The following is a 25,523-nucleotide window of genomic DNA, read 5'->3' as shown; positions in this document are numbered from 1 at the left end:
TATTGTTATTTGGTTTTTTAGGAGCATTAGCAACTAAGGCCATATTGCTCCGGGAATATGCGGTGGTCATTCCCTGACCTTTCCGCATCCTTGGTGGTGACGGGCTCGAACCCCGGTCTAATCAAGAAGCGTGTGCTACGCATTGCTGCTCCTTCCCACCTGGCTACGGAGGCGCCAAGGGGGGTGGTCTTAAGGGACCTGCACTCCACCTTCTTTATTCAGCTGTTTTTGTACCGTTCGTAACATACGACGCTGTCCTATGGTTCCATCGTTTGTCCATGAGCACTAGAAATGTTATACTGCAGATAAAATGGTTGATGTTATTAAAAATGACTCGGGCTTGTAGAACGACCTCAACAGCAGCACTAAAAGTATTAACAGGTTGTAACCCCCTTGACCTCCAAGTAGCCTTTACAGCGCTTTCACATGCCATCAGAAAGAACAAAGAAAATGAATTCCTGGGGATAAAAACTATTCACGATGCAGATCCGAAACAAGAACTCCGGCGTTCTTGGCAGGAACTTGTTTTCCTCTGGCAAATCCGTTGGGATGATTCCACCAAAAGCAGTACTACTAAACTATTTCTCCCTAGTGTCTCTTACCTCAACAAACAAAGACTTGGCTTGTTCTTCTCTAATTTACACGCTACCTTTCTTCTGATAGGACATGGGTCATTCAAAAAGCGACTTCAGGACTTTGGGCTTGTAAACGAGGCCCATTGTGTTTGTGGAGAACTGGTACCACGTAATGCACTCGTGTAACATCTACCTGGACCTACGCAATCAACTGTTATTGGATATAAATTTAACCATACTCAGTCCGGAAAGCAACCTGTTAAAATCAAAAGAATCGTTTTTAGCTTTTAGCAGGTATGCCTCAGCAGTCTTCAAAACGCGTTGGTATCATCTCTCCACGTCTGATCCAGACCAGACTTTCCTGAAACCGCTATGATCTCTCCTGGTATATGCTCTTCTCTCATCACCGGCCACTTTCAGAACTAAATGAACACCTAACTGGACATCTTCCGCGTTGGAATGACGGCACTGAACTGATATATATCAAACTCGGACACTTCCCGTTGCACCTACCCAACTTTGCAGAACGCTCTTGTTCTTCAAGCTGTCTTCCTTTCCCTGGCCTTCGGTGGGCTCCCAGACCAGGCGTGATTCCTACTTCTCCCTTCCCACCTCTTCTTTCCGCTGGAGGATGCCTTCTTTCCTCATCCTCCTCCTTTTGCCTACTTTGACACCACCACTTCTACTATCTTCCCCCTTTATTTGGTCTCCGTCCAGAAAGCTCAGGCGACCCTGGCGGAGATCAGCCAGAGTATCAAGGCAGCCTGGCTCACCTCCCAGTGGTGGTGGCGGGCAACCTAGGGTTCCACTAGGGACCCTGTGGCCAAGTAGCTAGAGACACAACAACAGAACATAACACAATACTGCATAAACCAGACACTACACTTTTTTCTGGTTTATGCAGTAGTTCTGCATTTCATCACAGAGTACATACGGCGCAGATGTGGGAAACCACAGGTGGCGCGTAACCCTAAATACTATGCCACTATTATTATTATATATATTATTTATTTATGTTTTTTTTTGTGTGTCTAAGACAGTTTATTCGGATGAGATATGCCTGTATTGCTTTGGCATAGTTGGAGTTTGGATGAGTTTTTTTGGATTTAACCCATCAATAATAGATGAACTTAACAATGAAGTGTGGAATACCAACGAGATCCACTATGGCATTCGGTTGTAAAGAGCCGAATGCTTCAATTGTTTGCTGTCAGGTTATATGGATTGTGATCAAATAATTAGAATGAGTTTGAGGGCCTGACGACAAAATCCAATGATGCATTTGGGTCGTAACTGTACTGTTCGTGTGCTAATGAGTAGGAGACTCTATACTCTGTAAACCATTGTATGTGGAGAACTTGCTTAAAGTTGAAGCTGGAGTTTAGGTCATGAATCCACTATACTCTGAGCCTTAGTACTATTTGTTTTTCCAGAAACGAATGATGCAGATGCTATTGAACTTAGCCTTATGGTCAATATATCAACTGGCTTGGTCAAAATGGGGTAGATCAAGTATATTTCATGGCACACTCCTTATTGCCTTAAAAGTTCTGCAGCCTAGGAAGTTTGGTGAGATTACTGTTGCGATTTTCCTAACTTTTGGTACGCTGAAATTAGGGACAGGGATTGGTACAGAAAATTGTTCGATCATGGTCAGATGTCAGTGTTGTTTCCGACTGACTGCTAAAAATGCAGTGCGTCCATTTTCGTCCTTGTTTGGTGTTTATTTTTCTGTTTGAGGCCTGTGGGTTTGATCTTTTCCAGCGGTGAGTCTAGAAATTTGCATAACTATGAGAAGATTTAAATCTCCATAAAGGAGGTGAGCGGCAGATGTATTCGTGCTGCTTTCCAGCCGTGCTGGCAACAATTATAGTTTCTTAATCAGTCGGGTGCCTATTCATGGATCCTATCCTAGTCATGGATCATCAGCGTTGTATTTCTTGTTATTTTTACCAGCAGTGCTTTAAACATTGACTGGCTTGATTTTGAATGAATGGATTGGAACTGTGATTCATTGGATGATAATGGCTGCTCCACCGCTCTTTGTGCTTAGTCGAGATGTGAAGCAGATTTTATAACCCGTATGCTATGGTGCATACAGTAGTTTCGAGCCATGTTTCTGTGATGCATTTCATGTCAGTGGTGCGGGATAAGGTCACTTCAAGGGAATCTAGTTTGTTGCGGATATTCGCACGTATTGATAGTACACTCTCGCTTTCACAGAATGTTTTTGTTTTTTTAACTTGCATTGGTTGAACTGGTGACATTAATATTGGTGTCTGCATCACCAATATGATTCTGGTCGATTGCAAGCGAGCTAGCACTCTTTCAGTGCGGGAAAGGCAGAAGGAAGCTTCCTTGGTGAAGGATATTTTGGTTCTTAAAACGGTCTAATGACAGCTTCAAATAGTTAGATGATTGACTAATAGCAGAGTAATGACCGGTTTCACGTTTAGTCTTCAATGACGATTAGACTTTTTTTTTTTGCCGTTAGTTGTCACATTTGTAGTCAATGCGAGATCATCTTTTAATGCAGCTACAATTTGATCATGAGTAGCGTGCAGTACTAGTCACGGGATGTGCAGACTTATTATCCCTAATCGGCTGTTTCATAGATTGTAATATAGACGTGATGCAGTTGCAATAGCGAGGTTGTTGGAGGCAGTTTTGAAGGACTCTGCTATGTCGGTAAAAGGCGCTGAGGACGTTGAATGGGACTGGCGCTCAGGATCTTGAATATTAACAAAGGTGACTACCTTAACTGCTGTTGGCCAGAATGAAGATTAAATGGCAAATAGCAGCATTGTTTACTTTAGTTGTTTTCGCAGCATTTTCTGGGTTCATTGTATATAATGCCATTTTGTTATAAAGTTTATATTAGTAGTTTGCGCACGCACACTAGATGGTAATTCAGGAACAAGAGCAAGACAGTAGTAAGACCTTGAATGAAAAATGCCGCGATCGAGTGAGGTCCCAGTCGAAATGATGGCAGGGTGCCCAGTTAAGTAATCTGTCTGTACGTGACATTCCAATGGAACTGAAGGTCGGTGGATAATGATTAGTGTTGTGACCTGCAAATGGAAGTAGACGGTTACTAAAACCGTCAAGAAACAACCAACAGGCTTACAAAAAATCAAGTCGGAAAGCAGGTCGACATTGTCTTAGCACTTGTACAGTGCGTAGGAAGCTGTGTGATATGGGTTAACATAGCCGTGCAGAAGCCACTAATCACCTCGACTAATGCCACAAGACGTCTGTCTTTGTGTAAGGCCTGTGCTTCTTGGACTGCAGACCAATGGAAGCTGTGCTCTGGAGCGAAGAGTCATGGTACATGGTCTACCAATCTGTCGGTTGCGCCTCTGTGTGGAGGATGCCCGGAGAAAGCTACATGACGGACTTTATCGTCCCGACAATGAAGTTTGGCATGGAGACCTGGGACAATTCTTTGTTTTTGGCAAAACTGTGAATGCCAAGGTATATCCAGACATCCTTGACAATAATGCGTTAATAATGTCGTGGCGGCATGTTGTGGAAGGCCCTTTCCTTATCAGCAGGACAGCGCCCCATGCCATACTGCGAGCGTTGTTGACAGACTGGTGTTTCTGGGTATAGAGTCGAAACGTTGGGCTTGCCAGCCCAGAGCCCTGACATTGAAGCCTATAGAGAGCGTCTGTGATAAATTCGATCGTTGGATTCGTGTGGGAAGAAACATACTGAACCTGGTCTCTGCTTTGAAAGCCGAATGGCTGAAAACATCGGACGACAGATACAGAAAACTGATGGAAAGTGTTCCACGGAGACGTGAGTTTGTCATGTGGGCTAATAGTTTTAGTACACATTTAGTTTTCCTCTAAATAAAGGTTATTTGTAGATATGCACATGTTCGCATAGTAATGGTAGGACACTGCATATGATCGTTCTTGAGCGTGGTTAATCTCTTCGTTTTCCCTTGTCATGTATTCGTCAGTCACTAGTGCTAGCAATATGGAGCTCAGTGCATTAATTTTCCCTTTGTTTAGGTAGTTATTAGCATTAGCATTAGCATTAGTAGAGGCATTTGATGCAAGAAAGCAAGCTTATGCAGCATCAGCCAAAAAAAAAAAAAAAAAAAAAAAAGTAACATAAATAAATAAAAATAACCACTTCCACTTCACCCCTCTGTTCGTTCGAAATACCTGTCCAGCTGAGCCTTAAACTTATTTAGGCTATCAACTTCCACGACAAGGGATGGAAGTCTGTTCCACCCACCAACCACCCGCTGGCTAAAGGCAAATTTCCGCACATCTATCCTACATCTGTCTTTCCTCAATTTGAATTTATGCCCTCTCAGGTGATTTTTCTGAGCTAGAGGAAGAATCCCATCAGCATTGAGCATGCTCAAACCATTCAAGGCTTTGTACACCTCTATCAGATCACCCCGCTGGTGCCTAGTTTCCAGACACTGTAATTTGCAAAACTTAAGCCTTTCTTCGTAAGAGAACCCCTTTGTCCCATTCACCAATCTAGTTGCCCTTCTCTGTTCTCGTTCCAGCAGCTCTACATCCTTCCTGAAATGAGGCCTCCAGGCCTGTATACAGTACTCTAGGTGTGGCCTGACCATTGCCTTATACAAGGGAATAATCACCTCCTTATCCCTGCTAGAAAAATTTCTATATATCATTGACAATACACCATGAGCTACTCTTGCAGCTCGTCTGCACTGCTCAGAGAACTTCATATCTGCCTGCACCACCACCCCCAGGTCCCTTTCATTCTCTACCACTGTCAGTGTAGTACCACAGAGTTGATACGTTGCTCTGGGGTTGCTGTTTCCCATATGTAGTACTTTACATTTGTCAATGTTAAACTTCATTTGCCACCTCGAAGCCCATCTGCTCAACCTTTCCAAATCCTGTTGCAGCAGCATAGTGTCAGTAGTGTCCTTGACAACCCTGCCAACCTTTGTATCGTCTGCAAACTTGGACATTAAGCCTGATATACCATCATCAATATCATTTATAAATACAGAAAACAATAAAGGCCCCAATACTGAACCCTGAGGGACTCCACTAATAACATTAGTCCACGATGAGCAGTGTCCATTGATTACCACTCTCTGTCTTCTCCCCCTCAACCACCCCTTTATCCATAGCAGCAACTTGCCTCCAATGCCACACTGCTCCAATTTGTGCAGCAGTCTTCCATGTGCAACAGTATCAAAAGCCTTTCTAAGATCCAAGTATATAATATCAAAGTTATTCCCTGCATCCAGTTCTTTTGTGACTGCATCATAGTATCCAATCAAATTGGTCAGGCAAGACTTCCCCTTAACAAAACCATGCTGTGTCCTAGCTATAACTGAAGTCTTGTCTAGATGATCCTGCAGTGCTTCTTTCACCAGTGCCTCCATTAATTTTCCGGGAACAGAAGTTAAACTCACAGGTCTATAATTACTTGTGTCAGCCTTTGATCCCCCTTTGTGAATTGGGGTCACATTTGCACATCTCCAGTCAATGGGTACCTCCCCTGAGTCCAAGGAAGCTCTCATAATTATGGCTAAGGGTTTGCTTACCTCCTTTGCTGCCTCCTTTAATATAACTGGATAGATCCCATCCACCCCAGGTGCCTTTCTTGTGTTTATCTTCAACAATTTCTCCTCCACTTTGCTCTCAGTTATTACAAGATTCTCTAGCTTACTGCTAGAGTTGAATACACCTCTGGCATTCCCCTCGCTGAATAACTCCTCATGTGTGAATGTCGATGCAAAATATTCATTTAGTTTGTTAGCTACCCGAGCAGGGTCATCAACAGTTGACCCATCGATCTCAAGTGGACCAATCTGATTCATCCCCTTCCTTCTAGAGTTTACATAAGTAAAGAACTCTTTGCTGTTTTTCTTCGCATCCCTTGCCAAGGATCTCTCGTAATCTCTCGTTATTCTGTGATAATAGTGTCCTGGCATACGCGAAGTGTTTAATGTTGATGCGGGACTCCCCCACAGTTAGGATTTATGGATCGAGAACTGCATCTGGTATACCTGACTTTTTTTTTTTTTCGCTGCATACTAACTCGTTCTTCCTCTCCTTCTGTTTATTGCGTAATGCTGACGTAATATTTCTTTGTCACCGAAGGAACGTTATACTGACAGAGGAACAAAAATTGAATGTTGCTAACTTCTGTTTCTTCTCTACAAAGGTAACCGTTGACATGTGGTTCTAGCATTGACTGCGGTTTTTCCTGTGGTGATGCACTTATAAATTTAATTCATGGAATCGGAACAGCGCCATATTGCAAGTGCATATATCGGCACACGCCAGTGTCATAAACCATCTTTAAATATCTATATCAATACGTGTGCGTATAGTGAGGAAGGATCCTCATTTCTTCCTTTGTAACAGTTTCGTAGTAGCCTGTTCGATGGATATTAAGGAATAAACGTTTAAATTGAAGGGCATTGTTCAATTATCGTATTGCAGACCAGATAGTCACAGGCTCTAGCATTAATATTAAAAATATGAGCTACCTTTTTAATCTGATCAAAAAGAAGATAGCAGATCAGGACCGGGGTGAGGAGTGGCCAGCAGTTGACTCATACTACAAATTAAACTGTAAAACTTGGTTGTTATCGGGAACATAAGTGAATACAACATTGCACTACTCGCGAACGCGCCCTAGATATATTTGAGTTACAAGGAACAGATGGCAAAACATTTAAATCACATTATATTTGCTATGTAACTATTTTAGTCTGGGAAATACACTACGCTACCAGAAGTGCTAAGGCTGTTCAAGATAAGAACGTTGCATATCGCAACTGGCTTGTATCCAAATCTCCAGATTATTTTCTGCCTACACCAAAGCTTGCAACAATTGTAATGCAGTTATTAATCAGTCCAACTGAGATTTCGAATAGGTTAAGAGTAGAAAATTTCTTGTTCAAATGGTAGTCGAATATTCTAGTCTCTTTCCAATGCTGCAACTTTTGCCCATCTCTATTCCCACCTCTGTTAAAACCAGATGGTTCTATTGCCACTTCAGCCAAAGATAAAGCTGTCCTGCTAGCATCCTATCTTTCTTACAACTCGTGTATTGATGATCTTGGTAAACCACCTTCCAACATTCCCAGTACACTCCATTCAATGTCTTCCGTCAGAAGGATTTTGAACAATCTTGGAGCGAAGAAAACTCCAGATCTGATGGTATTTCTCCACTTGTTCTCAACACTTGTACCCCCGAGCTTACTTCTATTCTGTATCGCTGTTTTTCACTTTCTTATTCCAAAGGTGTTTGCCTTCTGCTTGGAAATTTGTTTATATCCAGCCAGTTCCTAAAAAGGGTGACAAATCCCTCTATCCAATTACCGCTGCTCTTTCTAAAGTAATGTACAAATCAATTTACAGCTAACTCTTAAACTATCTAGAAACCTTCCATGTGATCAATGATCGCCATTATGGAATCCATCAGTGTCGATCCACTGGTGATATTCTGGCCTATGTTACCCCTATATGGACAAATTAAATGGGAAAGTTTTTTTTGTGAAATTAAAGTAGTTGTTCTTGACCTTTTAAAGAAAGGTCTTCCAAATAAGCTTCCATCTGATAGTTTGCCAACTGTGTTTTGTAATTGGGTATCCAGTTTTCTGTTTGACCGCTCACTGTGGGTGATGATACACGGCTCTGTCTTCTGACTATTCATGCAGGCTTTCCTCAAATTTCAGTTCTTTCTCCCACTCTTTTCAACTTGTATACTAAGGATCTTTTTCCACTGATCAGAAATCATATCCTTAGTTTTGCTTCTGGTAAGGTAACACATTGTATTTCAGCTTCCAGCTTGAAAAACCCTGCACTTACGAACCTGAGTGGACATAAACTCAATTTCAAGGAAGGCAATTGTAGAATAGATGTGCGGAAATTCACCTTTAGCCAGCTGTTTGTTGATTGCTGGAACAAATTCCATCTGTCGCTGTGGAAGTTGATAGCTTAAAGAACTCAGAAGAACTGGATGGTGAAATGTAAAGGTTTTTTTTTTTTTCTGATGCATGATTTCTTGCATTATATAATGCTATTGATAATCTCGCAAAAATGATTCTTCGGCTCCAATGCTTATCTTCGATGACACTGATTTCTAAGCGGGATCATATATCTCCATTGGGACTTTTAATCTCTTTGGGACCTTGACTTTTAATCTCATTGCATAAGTACATAAAAATATATTGCAATTGGGTTTTCACTTTCCCTCTCGGCGTTATTTTTCTTCCAAATAGTTGTTCTCTGTACAAATCAATCCTCACCATGGAATACTGTTCCCACATCACTGGCTGTGCCTCAGCTCTCTCAGGCTACTAGAATCCATTTAAAAGAGGACAGTTAGATTAAGTAATGAGTCATCTCTAACAGTCTCTCCACTCTGTCTCATAGATGTACTGTTTCTGTCGCATGTCTTTTCTACAGATACTTCCATGGGCACTATTTTTCTGAATTAGCATTTTTAATTCCATCTCTTCTAAACCAGCCAGCATCTTTTTACTGTCTAACTCAAACTCAGAAAACCAACTTTTCTTCTTCCTTATTTATTTAGATTGATTTCGAAGAACTCCTCTGACCTTGTGTAGTCGTCCGGAGTATCAGTCTAAATTTTATTTTATTTCCTATGACACAGACTAGGTACTCCTGGTCATTGTACTGCATGGTGAAAACTTAACTAAGAAGTCTTAAGAAAGAGTTAATCGTATTTTCTTTCAGTTCAATAAGCACACATCTCTTAACATTTATGTGGAATTTAAGCGTAATTTCATTGTAGAGAGATTTGTATCGCATAAAATGGCACAAACTGTTTAAGCACTCGCTGAAATAGATCTTATACTCTGGTATTTCAATTTATTATCGGGACGTATGCAAATAATATTGCCGATAAAAGTTTAAATAAGTTATTCTTTCTAAATAAATAGATATGTGTACAATCCATTTTTATTACGAGTCCCTCAGCAGACAATACATCGTTATTTGAAATTGTATCGTCAATCAGATGATGTAATAACCGAAAGTGTTGCATTTTGATTGGCTCACGGTTCACTCGGGCATTGCACGATCCTAACAGTTTCTCGAAGCAATGATGTCCCTATTACAGAATCGGAATAAGCTCGTACAATTGCAACAGCTGTTCACAACCCGTTACAGAAATAGCGTAGTTATATATAAGGAAATAAGAGACTTGAACCATCTGCGCTATGTTAAAATTGATGTGTGAGACACTATTGAATTTAACAGAACCGTTGAGGCTGTTAGTAACAAGATTTCAGCAGGGGAAGAAGACCGTTTATTTTTATCCTTTTGGGTTTTGTTGTTTTAGGAATGCCAGCTGTAACGCACGTTATTAAAGTTTAGAAAAGCGGTTTGTCGAATCTGTTTTCTACTTAATGCTACTTTAAATATCTTCCATCTACTGAAAAAGTGGCACACACTATTGCTAATGAGGTCATACTCCGCTGTCGTCTTTTTGTTTTCGTTACCAAACATAAGGATTTGTTATCTTTAACTTGATTTCTGTATTTCAGCATAAAGATTAGGTTAAAGATAATAAATCCTTTCTTAGGAACAAAAGCAGATAAAATTTAAAAAGCGTGTTTTTAAAAAAAAAAAAAATATATGTATATGTAGTGTTTAAATTACAAAATTTCTCAATAAATCGCTGAGAGAATAAATAAAAAATCGTCCCCCATTATTCCTGTGCATCGTTCATAATTTGTTTACTAATACGTCACACTAATGTGATGTAACATCGATTTTTTTTCAATTAAAATATCTCTGAACACAGTACAGGGAAAAGGAAAGAAGGTGGATATTAGGGAGACTTCCAGCAGGAAAACAGAAGTTAAAGGGAAAGAGGGCAACCCTGTATAGGAAGTCCATCTTCTACAGGGGTCTGCTAAGAGCAGAAAAAGATTTGAGGTGGTGGAGCCCACTATTTTGACCTTCCATTTAAAATGATCATCCTGTGGTTCAAGAAAATGTCTTATGGAAGAAAATGGTATTTGATTACGAGGCAAATGATTTAATAATTGTTTTTACCATAAAGTACAGTACATACAACTGATTTTTCCTAATTTGAAAATAAAGATATGGAACGACTCATGAAGATAAAGTTTAAAGGAATAAAGATTTTTTTTTTTTTTTCAATTAATGAGTTTCTGCTTATTTGAAGGTGTGGTGGTACTGAATATCTAGTTTTTAAAGTGCATCTCAACTGGAAAAATCGTTCCTGTATGGATTGTATGTATGACAAAACAACCGGGGGTCTACGCAAAGAAAATAGTTATGAATTAATCGCAAAGAATCGTTATGAATTTCTCCTTGCTGTAGATGACACCCGCCTATCAAAATCTGAAACAGCCTTTCATCTCAGTGAAATTTCTAACAGGCATAATTTTCGTATATAGACGAGGAAAAATCCAACATGCCTGCATTAAACACCTCAGGGATAATCGTGAAGTTAAGAGTTTAAGGCTTTTGTCACTGAGACGTATGTACCATTCTTCCTCGACAAATGAACAATACCGTATCATGCACCACAATATGCTATAGCTGTGGCTGATATCCCAATACTAAAGGAAAAATACGATGTTTTTGTTTCAGAATAGTGATTCTCAGCCACATTTTTATAAAAATGAGGTTACAATATTTCAGAGAGTAATTCCTTGGCTGGTAAAGATATTTTCCTTTGGGATTACATCAAAATTTAAGTGTTCGTTAAGCAATTTAGAATATTTTTGGAAATTTTGAAGGAAGGTTAAGGGAGGATATATGCTGGAGTCCCCCAGGGTTCAGTGCTGGGCCCATTGTTGTTTTATATATTTATTGATGAAGGTATATAAAGCTCAATATGTAAGTTTGCAAAAATGGTACGATGGTTGCATGGTGGTTAATGAGAATAATACTACTACAGGGCAAGATATAGAAAAATTTGGCAGTTGGGCTGAGAAATGACAATTTAGATTTATACTTTGTTTAACAAAATGTATTATAAATGGGTAGTAGTAATTCCAGATCAACGTATTGACTGTGTGGCACTGCACTCAGGGTAGTGGAAAATGAAAAATCCCTATAAGTAATTGTGCAATCAGATATGAAGTTTTCTGAGCAGTGCTGACAGGGCAGCACATGCGGTTTTTCAATTATATACAGGAATTTTGCTAGCAGGCATAAGGAGATGATTATTCCATTGTATAAGGCAATGGTCAGGCTATATCTTCTGTCCTGCATATAGGTCTGGAGGCTTCATTTTAGGATGTCGAGCTGCTGTAGCGGATGCAGAGGAGGGAAATGAGATTGGTGAGGGGAAGAAAGGAAGGAATTCTTTTACCAAGAAAGGCTTCACTTCTGCAAACTGTACCGGTTGCAGACTAGGCAATTGCGAGGTGATAAGACGGAGATGTTTAAGGCTCTGAGTGGATTGAGCTGATGGGATTCTTCCTCTTGCTCAGACTACGAACATGAGCGCCATAAATTACGATTGAGGAAAGATGGTTACAGAACAGATGTGCGGAATTTTTCCCTTAGCCAACGGCTGGGACAAACTTCCTTCTGATGTTGTGGAAGTGGATGGCCTGAATAAATTCGATGAAAAACTAGACAAAATGTAGGAGAGAATGGATCAGTGAAATGGGAAGGTTTTTTATTTTTTTCGGATGGTGATGTATAAGTTTGCTTTCTTGCATCCTTTGCCGGAACTAGTTATAATGGCACTTGGACGTTGCAGAGCCGCAAAAAGGAATCCATTTGGATAGATAAAAAAATACAAGTAGTTTTCTTTATTATTATCGTTTGATTTTTCACCGTATCTATCTAGTTTTTTCTTTTTTCACTCATTTTAAAATAGAAGAGACAATTTGTAATCCACCTGTACTTTACTTGGGAGCAATAGCTACGTTAATATATATTTTAATTCATAATTTGTTCTGTAGGTAGCATTGTAGACTGTCTAGCTTCAGTTTTGTTTGTTAATGATGAGCATCGCGATGACTTCAATTATCGTTAACTGATTACTTTGGGCCAGAGAACGCACACTTAACCAAGAACGCTTTATTCCTTTGTGCACGGGGTGTTAAAAGAAGTAGAAGAGATCCATCTTTATCAATCAGATGGCCACTAGAAGTGTCACTGTTGCTCTCAGTCTGAAAGATAATGGCATTAAGTCGCAAAGACATCGAACTCGCTCCTCCATTAGATCTTGGGAGTCAGTCATATTTCATTTCGTAGAGGAAAGCTTAATGCACACTGACGTTGGAGAGACGTAATACATATCTGCATTGAACCGAAACGAAAAAACACTTGGTAGGAATTTGCGTTATTGATCCTGACTGGTAGAGATGCATTGCAATCAAAGTTTGCAGCCAGACGGTTTGCGCGCACACACATAATAATCATTAATCTCGGGTTCTTCGACACTTCACTAATATGGTGAAATTATTAATATGTACTTGTTGGAGAAATTCAGTATGAAAAGACAGCGGATAATGTGGACTAAAATATGCAATAAATTGTACAAAAATACGCACCAAAACGCTATTATATATAATAACGTTTTACATTTATTACCTTAATTATAACACGTGTATTATACACTTATGTTTTTTTAATTGAATTACAATTTATTTGTAGGCAATCTGTTACAGTAAGAAACAATATACACTGCCATACGAGGAGAGTTCGTGGCCTGAGTATAAAGTGATTATTTAAGGAGTTTGGTAACAAGTTACTGACATAGTCCTCTTTGGAATTAGTACACGTTTGCCAGCGCTTGATGCTGCAAACGCATTGAAACCACCAGCAAAGAATATTTTATCTTGGACCTCCAAGAATGAATCCACTGCAGTAATGACGTCGCTGTCGTGGGAAAATAAATAAATATGTATTGTACTAGGCGGTCCCAGCTAGCTTTTCTGGCATCCTCGCCAGGGAAAATAAATACTAGCCAAGTATGGTTATTTTATTATTTTTTTTAAATTAGGAAATAACTGAAAGCCCGGTGGTCCAAGATTTCCAAGCGGCACTCATACAGTGCAGCCATGGCAATGGCAGACTTGTGAGCAGGCGTGCTGTCCTTGTTGAACAAGGTTCCTTTGCTGTTTCCTCGTTTAGACTGTTTCTTTTGATTGCCTGGCTAAAAGTGATGGACCCAAGTATTATCCATGGTAACAAACCTTGAAAATAAATTTGCTGAATCTGCTTGAAAACGACGTAAATGTTCACTTGACAACCCTTGTGCGTTTTTGATCCGCTTTCGACTTTCGGGTCCATCGTGCTGACACCTTTTTCATGGCGAGAACCTCCGTTATTATACAGCACACACACGTTCGTATGTGATGCCCAACACGCTGGCAATGTACTGAACTGTCACTCATCACCAGGTCGTGCACGTTGTGAAGAACATCTGGAGTGATAGACATTGCAGGTCTTCTACAGCGTGGGTTATTTCGCAGGCTCTTCCTTCCTTCCTTGTTTAAATTCTGTTGCCCATTCATTAACTAAGAAATAGGAAAGGGCATCCTCTCCCTGTGTTGTTACCATTCCTCATAAACTGATCTTGGCCTTAGTCCAAAAAAAAAAAAAAATACGTTATTGAAACTGCATGAAACTTGGTATGTTATTATTGGAAGTATTATACACGAAGTACAGAAGTTTATAACATTATACCTCCAACATTCAGATCATGAAATTTTCCAATGCCCCTCTATACTATTAGTATACCGGCACTTCTTCAAGATCAGTTATCAAATTAGATAACCAAGCAAAAAAATCAGTCTCGATGGAGTTTTCTAATGAAAGAATTGCCTTAGCATTGCAAATTGCTACAGCATCCATAGAATTGACCACTTGTTCTTATAGAATTAAAAGTTTTGGCATAAAACTGTTACATGTAACCGGGTTCTTTGCCTTGTTAAAATAGACTCTGGAGAAAGAGGAAAGATGGATTGCATATCTATGAAAATAGCGTGTAGGAACTTTTAAAGATTTTTCTTATGCAAGAAATAACTTTAAATTCGATGTATGGTTACTACAAGCAGCAAATGAAACTAGAAAGCTCTCCGTCTATTTTCCCACATACCAAATTCGCAATATAACGGCCATAAACATCTCCCATTTCTTTGGGGGACATCGGGATGCAATTTTCTCCAATATCTTGACAAATTTCGCGAATAATATCATAAATATCATTAAAGTAACAGTAATTCTTCTTCATGGTAAATTCTGTCTGGAATGTTTGATATATATGCAAACATTTTTCAAAATATGTTTAAAAACTGGAGTGCATAACTTATTGTTAGACATATTGCTGCTTACAACAGCTTAGACAGAGATCCTTTGAAAGATCCCTTAACAGCAGAATTATTTCGATCTCTTTTGTCCTTTTGCATTAACCTAAATACACTACCCTCGCAAAAGAATTTGCACGCAAGTATTGTCGAAGAAACTGAATGGTTATTAAAGGAACCTTAATGTGGGACTTCCAGCCTGAATGGCAGCTTTTTATTTTTCATGGAAGATTTTTGACCAGTACAAACCGGAAGCTAGAATGAATTTGGTGCCATTCCTTCTACAATGCACTCAGTGCGCTGTATTGGCCTCGCTCTGATGGAGCTTTCTAGTTCGTCCGAAAGGCGCTTTTAGGGATTCATGTCAGGACTCCAGGATGTCCAGACATGAATCCCTACAAACTTCTTTCTGTAAGAGAATATTATCGTAGTGGAATATTAAATAGCAATTGCTTAAAATTGGTGGAGCTGGGGTGACATGAAGTTTTCTGAAATACGAAGCGGCATTGAGGAAAGTGGTTGTTTTTATTTTGTTTATACGTTTGTCTTTTTTTTGGGGGGGGGGTGAATCCGGGCAGGGAAAACCTGTCCGTAAACCAACACATGTACTGACATAATACACAATAAACCATATAAATTGGGGTAGGATGACCAAAGTATTTTAGCATTAAATCAGCTCACACACCAACCATAAGAATAAGTATTTACTGTAACTAAAATATTTACATATTAAAATAAAATAACTAGTTACAAAAACTGCTATTATATTAAATTAAATTATATACATGTAAAAAACATTAAAACTGTGATAAAATCCTTAAGATAAAATACACTAAAATAAACCGGATTAAAAGCGATAAAAACAAAAAGTCTCTGGTGCTTTCGGAAGCATCGGCTTCCTTCCTCAGCAGTAACAAAACTTCCTGCAGCACGTCCATATATAACAGGCTCGCGTTACCTATACACGTGGTGCAGTCGGCACATGGTCTGAACTGGAAGCGGAAATAGCTCGGTAACGTGTTAAGCAGAACCGTTCATCCGTACTTAGGATGATAGTTTCAAACAGAGGATGCATACGCATACCTCTGTCCCTATTCATAATATTGTGGTCGGATGAACAGATTCGTAGGCCCTCGAGCCATTTACGGTTCTAGAACCCATGCGCTCAATCCACGATAACCGCATCCTCTGGGGGAATTTGATGTTGCTTCTCCCAAAAATGTTCGGCCACAGCAGACTTATTGTAATCAGCGGTTTTTATAGCATTTGCATGCTCCCCCAGACGATACTTGAGCCGTCGTTTTGTCTCGCCCACATAACATTCCCCACAATCCGGGCATTTTATCCTGTATACTACTCCACTATTCAGGTCCTTTGCTAGTGGGTCTTTTACCTGAGACAACACTGTGTGCAACCTCCGCCCGGGAAGCTGCACACAGCGTGTCTTATAACCCCGCAAAACTCTAGCGAGATGCTCAGTAACGCCCGGATAGTAAGGAATGTATGCGGTAGCCACAGGAACAAACGGTTCCTGACGGTTAGACTCTATTCCTTTACTAAATCTGTCTATGATCCTCTGGGGGTATCCGCATTTTCTAAGGTCTGCTGTGACTCGTCTAATTTCACATTCTTTGTCCTCAGAGGTGGTGCAGTGTGACCCTGCTCTATCTAGTAGAGCTTTCACTACACTATTCTTATGCTGCCCAGCTTGTGCTGAACTATAATGGGTGTACTGGCCTCTGCACATAGGTTTTTTAAACACAGACGTTTTGAGCCTAGGGCCTACCCTAGAGACCAGTACATCCAAGAAAGGAAGGATACCTCCTGTTTCCACCTCTGAGGTAAATTGTATAAATTGGGAGAAGCTATTAAGCCAATGAAGTGCATCATCCTCTCTCCCCTTCTGGACCACGGTAAAGGTATCATCAACATACCTTTTCCATTTCTTTATGGGAAACTGACATCCACTAAAAACCCTGTCCTCTAACTCCTCCATGGCCAGATTGATTGGCCACGATGGCGCTAATAGGAGATCCCATGGCTGTACCTTGAACCTGTTTGAACATAACACCTTTGTACACCATAGTGGTGCTGGCCAGACAAAGTTCCACACTCGAACAAATATCCTCTACATTTAAAAGCGATCTATTACCCAAAGAGATATCATTACTCAAAGATTTTCTAACACAATATATTCCATGTTTAATTGGAATGCATGTGAATAGTCACACCACACCAAAAGAAATCATGCTCTCGTTTTCATTTATAATCAAATCTTTCACAAATTCTTTACTGTCTTTTATGACATAGTTGGACTGGCCCACTATAGGCGAAATCAATTTAGCCAAATACCCTGACAAAGCATATGTGGGGCTTCCTATAAATGATACAATAGGTCTGAGTGGGACTTCTGTCTTATGAGTTTTTGGAAGTCCATAAAACCTCGGGAGTTGACATCCAGTAGCATGTAAGAACCAAGAGGCCTCCCAGGAAATCTTCTCTGCCTTTAACCAATCCTGTACCAGTTTATTAACGCGCCGCTCTAGGCCAACCAACGGGTTTCTCTGAGTAACTTTATACGTATTATTGTTCTGTAAAAGGTCCATTGCTTTTTTGTGATAGTCTTCTTTGTTTAGGACAACCGTCGATCTGCCCTTGTCCGCAGGTAAAACCACAATTCCATCGTCTCTTCTCAGTTCATTCAAGGCTTTTCTTTGACTAAAGTTAAGATTCCGAGATACTTTCTTTACCTGGCTCAAAATAACGGCAGATTTAACCCGGATCTCATTAGCTAGGGCCTCCGGTAGCTTGCTGATGGCCCGTTCAATACCCATTGCTATCTCCGCAATGGGAGGTTTGGGAGGTACAAGCGTAAACTTAGAACCTAAATTTAAAACTCCCTCTTGCTCTTCCGTAAGTTGCCTATTACTCAAATTGTAAACAAAATGAGTACTTCTATCGCTACGTTGTACCTTCTCCCAACAACCTATTAAACTTCATAATCTGCCTCTGTCTATAGGTATCCGCTATCCTAATAACTTTGTCCAAAACTAATCTTCTAATGAGAGCCAAATGTCTGGAAGATACGCTACTACTAATAACATCCAGGTACATACCTATTTGCCTCCTAGTGTCTCTTAACTCCTCATGTAACTTACGGATCCAAATATTCATGATCTTCCTTTGATAACACAAAGTAACCCACTTTAATCGGTCATCCTGAAATGGTGTTTTGACTCTAAAGCCATATGGTATAAGTCCATGCGTTTTGCATCGATGCGCAAACCTTAGATGCTGCTTCTGTCTGGCCTCTTTTATACAATACTTTTGATATTGTCGGACGTGTTGCACTACAAATTGGCCATAGCTGAAATATGAATTTCAGCTATGGCCAATGCTAAAATATGAATTTTCCCAACCTCAGAGACCTTTTTCAGGATGACCAAAGAAATTTTTTTTTTTTTTTTTTCACCGACAAAATAGCCACAATTTTGTATTTCTACTTTCTATATATTTTTTCTTTTAGTTTAGAAATGTTTCTTGTATTTTCTATTATCATTGATGATAAATGCATATAGCTGGGTGGGTAAAGTGCCTACCTGGCAACCCAAAGGTCGCGGGTTCGATTTCCGCCTCGGGCTTGGATCAAAAGTACTGCAAAAACCTTGGGAGGTGCATTATGGCCACAGAAGCCTATGCGCCAACAACTACCAAAAAAAAAATAATAATAAATAAATGCATATTATTGGATGAGGGAGGAAACAGATCTGGTTACTCGTTCAGCTTGGGATTTTTTTTTATATCATTTCTAACACTTCTAACTGTCCTTCGTTCTTTCAAAGAATTGAGTACCTTTTTGATAATTTTCGATAAATTAAAACCTATCAAATAGGAAATTCAAATATTAACAAATTTCTGCTGGAATTTAAAATTTTCAAGCAATCCACCGAGCGAAAGCGATATAGCCGACAACCAAACCTCTTTCGCAATTACGATAGTATCAACATTAAAAGTAAATCTCAAAATTGTCTAGAAAAAATCAAAGAATTAGTAAATTATGCAAATATGCTTTCAGTAGATTCCGTCTCACTTTATGGGAATGGAGGACAAAACTCTTATTTTAAAATAACTCAATACGTTTAAATCAATATTTGAAAAGTTTCTGGATGATTGCAGAAACTTAAAGCTTACTTCCGCATTTTCATCGTCTGGATACATAAATAAAGGAAGGGTCGGCTACTTCCCAAAAGCAAAAGGGTCAATAACTTTGCTTTTCATACACGGACTAATATTTCAAATATTCGTTAAAATTATATGATCTGACACTTTAATATATTTGTGTAGGATAATAGCTTTATTATCCGCTTGTCCCTATTAGACTTAGAAAACAAAAAGTACAGGAAAGTAATAGTGGGAGAGGAAGAATAAAAACAGTGTGGAAGAATGAAAGGGACAGTAACTCCTACTCACCCCATTCATAACTCCTCGAATAGGCAACCCTTCCCCAGTAAGGAAGACTGTTACCTATGCTCGGAAAACTCCGGGCAGCATCGATCTCCTGGTGACCATTTCGAAGCTTATTGGCTTTTCATCTTTTGGTGGGCTGGTACTCTGTTGTATTCCCTATTTCAACAATAGCGTACTGGAATGACAAAATTATAAATACCAGACCCCAGATTTTACAGTTAGCACTTCAGAAAAAATAAAAAGGTTCCCGAATAATTATTTATTATCAACTACTAAAATTAATGAAACGATCAGTTATATCATTAATTACAATGAACTTAAAAGAATGCAGGTATTTTTATTTCTTTTTCTGAAAATATCAGCGCTTCGGTTTATCTGAGGCAGCATTAAATTATGTGCAGTAAAGATTATTTTCATTTACAGATGAGATTTTTTCAGATGCGAACTGCATGATGGGAAAGTGTTTATTTTCATATAAAAGCTGCCCCATTCGATTCATATTCCTCCACAGATAATTGCAAGCTTTTTACAAATCTGTCAATTTAATATATACATATGATTTCATATTCTTATTTATTTATAAGCATGTAAATTCGCTTTTCATATTCGCCATAAACTTTAAAGATGAGAAAGTTTACATTTGATACTAATCACGCAGTACATGCGACACCCACTGCCTCATTACTCAATATGTGAAGACAGTAATATTCCGCTCGCCATGTCAAAAAGTGTGTAAATAGGCATTAAATTGATTCATTGTTTGTTTGTTTTTTAATTAGACAGTAAATTTTATACTTTGTTGTCATCCAGAACTTAACAAATACCCCCGAGTTACTGACAATAAACAGATGAAACTTTGTCAGAAATTTCTCAAGTTTCTATCATAAAATATGGCGAACTATTTAGTAAGAAAGAAGGTGCATCCCGTACTATCAGTGCTTCAGTTTATCTGAGGCATTTCTTACTGCGCAATTTTTTTCCGAACAGTATTCAATTATTTCTATTATAATATCAGCTTCAAAGCTCAGCCCCATTATCATCTTAAAATGAAATTCTAATAGCAGACAGACACTCTTGGCTTTCGCCTCGACAACAGAAACAGAAATGACAGACAAAACAAGCAGATGTCAACTTTTTCACTTCCCAATCTGTCATCTGTATATTGTGGTTTTTTGATTCATCAGCTTAATGCAGCGGAAACAGAAAGGGAAAACAAGAAAAAAATGAACAATTTTGTGAGGGGATGTGAGAGGTATGAATAGAAGGGAACTTATGAGTCTTACATCCGTCCAAACGCTGTATCTTTATAAATGTCAAAGCTTTTCTTACAGGGCACTGGTTTTCTGGGACAGGTCCCATCACCCAACATCAAGCGGAAATTTTCTATGACGCAAAACATTTTGACAACACGCATTTCTTTCCTTGGCCAGGACAGATAACTATCGATTTGATCTCCGTCTTAAATTGACGTTGCAGTTCGATACAAAAACAATCATCTGGAAACATGCATAATGCTTCCAAATTCATGGAGGCCTCTTACGTCAGCCGAAATACGAGAAGAACAGGCGGAGAATGGAGTGTAATTAGAGATTAGAATATTTTCACACATTGGAATGTGTAATTCAGAGAGATACCATGCTAACATTTTAAGGTATCTTAAAATAAATTAAATTGATGACCTAATTTATATTACAATGTATACACTCAACGATCACTGAATTATGACCACCCCATCCGTAATGAACTATGTTGAATAACTTCGTAGTACAAAAAGCCGAACAGCTTCGTCCGCTAGAGCAGTGGTAATTTGCATCTGGTCGTGAAATTAAGTGATAAAGTAGCAGTTATGGGACGTAGTAAAGATATTGGAGTTCAAAAGGGATGATTGTGGGAGCTCGTGCATTGGGTACTTCCATATTGGAAACGTCATTGGAAATATTGCTCAACGTCTAATGTAGTTAAGATGTACAAAGAATTCTGTCAAACCACCTCCCTGCCACATAACTGTAAAGGATTATGATGTTCGTGGTAAACGAAAGTGCAGCGCATTGTACGGGCTCAACAGCAAGTCATTGTGCGATTTGACATTGCAGTACATTACAGGAATGTAAGAACAATATCCCAAATGATGATGCGCCACACACTCAGACATATGGGGTTCCACCACAGACAACCTAAGAGACACCCTCTCCTCACCTCTGATCAATTTCGACGGCGAATGCTGTGGTCTCAACATGCAGATTGGACACTGGAGGATTGGAACGAGCCTGCTGGTCGGATGAATCCAAATACCTGGTGCAACAAGCCGATGGATGCCTTCGTGTGTGGTGCGAGCAACAAGAGTCCATGGACAAATTGTGCCCACTATCCAGATATATGGCGGTGGTTCCTTAATATGGGACATCGATCGCTGGGCAGAACTAGTACCCCTGGGGTGCGTATGGACGAACATTTCACTGGGGGCGACCCTTTTTTGTATGTGAATTTCTTGTTCTAATTAACAGTTTCACTAGTCGGAGACCGTAAATCTGTTACTTTTTGTTTGTTTATAGATGCGTTTACTTCGTAATTTTAGATTTATTTATGATGACATTTTTGATCTCTTCTAAATTTTCTAGTTCAAATTCACTTCGTGTTTGACTTATTTCTGCATTCGCATTTACTATTATTGTTAGCCATATGGTGCAAGGAAGCCTGAGGCTTTTGCTGCACCAGCCAATTTTTTTTTTACCCTGGGGGGGCATACTTTTATAAGTAAAATTTTAACTTATTTTATGTTCAAATGTTCTCTGAAGCGATTCCACTTTACATCAGTTATACTTTATGGCTCTAATCCAATGATGGAGGCCTATTCCTTTAAGCACAATATAAATCCAATGGTTAAATCCATTTTTATTAACCTTTGGGTTTATCATCGTGATGGCAACTTTGTACAGGTTTCCACCTCTTGTACTACAGTAAAATGTTTATTTTTCTGTCAAACTTTGTCTGCACGGCATAGTCCGGTAGAGGGCTTTCTTCGGGCAACCGCAAGCCAATGCTCTACCGTTATATTGGTAGACCATCTACCGTGATTCATCACACCAAAGCACAGTTTTTCATTGGTATGCGGTCCAAGATCAGCAGGGCTTACACTACGCTAGACTGCATCTGGCATTAGTCGAATAATTAGAGCCGTCGGGCAGCTGCACTGCGGTGGTAACCCATATCATGCCGTTTCCTGCGCATCGTAATAGTGCTGATATATGTCCTAATCTTCTGAATGAGGGCCTGTGCGTGCTGCGACGATATCGACCTGTGTTCCGAGCGGACGATCCATTGCAATATCTTTTCTTGTTCTGTCAACTTCGACAGTTTCCATGTGGTATCATGACGGTTTTCGCACTAATCCTCTTCCATTTGTATATCAAATCACAATCGTCGATCTAGAGATCTTCAGTGCCGTTGACGTGTCACGTACACTGTTACTGCTTATGCGACATGCTATTATCATCCGTGTTGGAATCTTAACTCCGTTGATCGATGTAGCTTGCATTCACGTTAGTACTACTGTTTCTTCGAAGGACTACGAGCATATTTATAGTTGTCGGAGACTTGGTGCTTGAGTAGAACGTGATCAGCTCTCAGCGGAGGGGTTTCCGGATATGAGTGGTAGAGTAGTATTTGTCAACGAACCTTGATTATGCGATTTTTCAGGAAGTTCTTTGAAATGGGTTATCTTATGTGGATGATATAATATTCTCAAACACAACACGGAACACTTGTAAACTGGCTTCGTTACCTGAGAAAACAACGTACTGATTTATTTACATTTATCTATATCACATCTAAAAAGTTCATAATTATGAAACAAGTGCACAATGATTCCTTTGAGTTCAGCACTGGATGCGAAATTTTCTGTCTTGTTATAAATACGGATTATCATACGTGTAAGAAGGAGAAAGATGATTTAGCATCTGTACTCTGATAAATTTGTCAATATTAGGATTTGCTTCATGGATGTGGTTTTTCCCAAAGACATTTACAAAAAACTTTGAAAATGTCCAATGAAAGAGTCAGTGCAACAACAGAATGTGAATGAAGTTTAGTTTCGCTATTTTCCATATTTATAGAAATCACATATGCGAAATTTTACGCATGATGCTAAGCCTTTTTCTGTTATATTTTTTGAATTAAATGAATCAATATTTTGCTAATCTGAAATGTGGAAGAGAATTGAGACTTTACATAAAAAAAAAATACTCTCTGATGGAGCACTCCAAATGTGTATTAGAAATTCTCTGATTTTCGACTAACAGGACATTTAGCAATCTTATCTATGCTGTCTGCAAATGATGTGCCAAATGGTAAGCAAACAAGTGACATGAGATGACCTTAAACAGATTACCTATATGGCTACGGCACCGTTTCTAATCGTAGGATTATGGAACTTTATTCCGATGGTCCAATGCCTGCTGCCTTGCTGTGAAGGGTAACTCATTCGCTCATATCAAAATACGAACATTTCAAACTTAACCTCACCGCGGAGGAATTCGTATCCAATCCAATTACATTATCTATCCAAACGACAGCTTATAGGAAATTTTCTTTATCCATAGAATCATAAATACAATTTTTTATTTATATTTAATAACCAGAAGTATATTTTAAAACTTAATAAATAAACATTATTCTTAATTGGAACAATATATATGCAAACGTTTTAATAAAATATGCTTTCTAAAATAAAACGGACTGTGTCTCTACAAGAGATAAGTTACATTCAAAAAAGATTCTACCTATCGGTAGATCCTCTCGCTTACAACCTGTTAACTTCGATTATAGTTTTCTTCAGTGATAAATTTTTACCCATCCAGCCGATGCTTTAGATGGATATCTTATTTTATTTCTTCAGTTCATAGTTTTATTTTTGTAGATCTTCTAGGTTCCCTGTCAACACTCTGTTTAGCAGACAGATGATATTTTGTAGTCTTCTCTTAGGGTGTCTTAGACATCGAATATGAACTCTATTGAAAATCAATGACAACAGAATATGCAAGCTATAACCTTTAGCTTAAGACTCTACCAATCAATATTGGACAAAGAATAGCGTCCCACAGAGAACATCATTACATTGACTGCAATCCTTGCTAAGAATAGTACTGTGCAGACTCTCATTTATCATTTCGGCCTAAGAAACGAAAGGATACCTGACGTCAAGTTTGGAGTTAGCAACGCATCTAATATCTCAGATTTTGTTCGCATAGTTATTTTTCCAATGTTTCTTATCTTTATCGTAACGTACCTAAGATATGTTAACTTCAAAACATACCTCTGACAGTAAAAATGTTAGCGTTGGAATGAGCCAATACAGTAGAAGAACGAACATAGAGAACTTGCCACGGTTTAAAATTAAATTTGAAAATATTTAATCATCTATGGAAGGTACGATTTTTAAACTTAATTGTGTTAACCTTCTCGTCAAAAATATAGTTAAGAATATTTTCCGTTTCGCAATTTTTTGGCTGACAGAGAATCATTAATAACTGTGCGAGTTCTTTTCAAAATTCTAGAGGATTTTGAAAGAAAGAAAGATGATGGATTACGTCTCTGTTAGGCTTTTCATTCTTTACTTTTGCATTTGGATGCGTTAATCCGTTTGGGATTCTGAAAAGCTATGATTAGCGTTTTAAAGGACTGAAAAAGAGAGAAAAAACAAACTGGCAGACAAAAAAATCATCCATTTATTACTGAGCAACGTAATTACTCATGTCAGAAAGGGCTTGGATTTATTTAATTAATTGCTAAGACGGGAAGACGTCTTGGAATATATTTTACTTTTGGTTTGAGGACTTCATTGTGTATGTTCCGTGCAGTCTGTGCGAAAGAAGAAATTAATTAATGTTTACGGTTAAAAAATGAAGTGGGTCTGTTGAAGAATGAATGTATTTAACCACAATTCATGAGATTAATTGGATAATTTAGAAAATTTTAAACATTTAATTTTAAAAGTAATTTTTTTATTATTTTAATACCAATATTCAGGTAATATTTACATTTTAAAGATAATCTGTGGATAAAGTAAATTTTAAAAATTATTAGAACCTCTGTCTTAAAAAAAATAGAATGGGTTTGTGATGACTTTAAAAAGCATTGGATCCAAACCAGTCGATATCCGAAATTTATTGAGGTCTTCTGAAGGGAAAAAAAAA

The sequence above is a fragment of the Mastigoproctus giganteus genome, chromosome 9 (genome assembly GCF_048544385.1).
Source record: "Mastigoproctus giganteus isolate SK-2022 chromosome 9, ASM4854438v1, whole genome shotgun sequence".
Taxonomy (NCBI): domain Eukaryota; kingdom Metazoa; phylum Arthropoda; class Arachnida; order Uropygi; family Thelyphonidae; genus Mastigoproctus; species Mastigoproctus giganteus.
Note: the sequence above shows the minus strand (reverse complement) of the source record.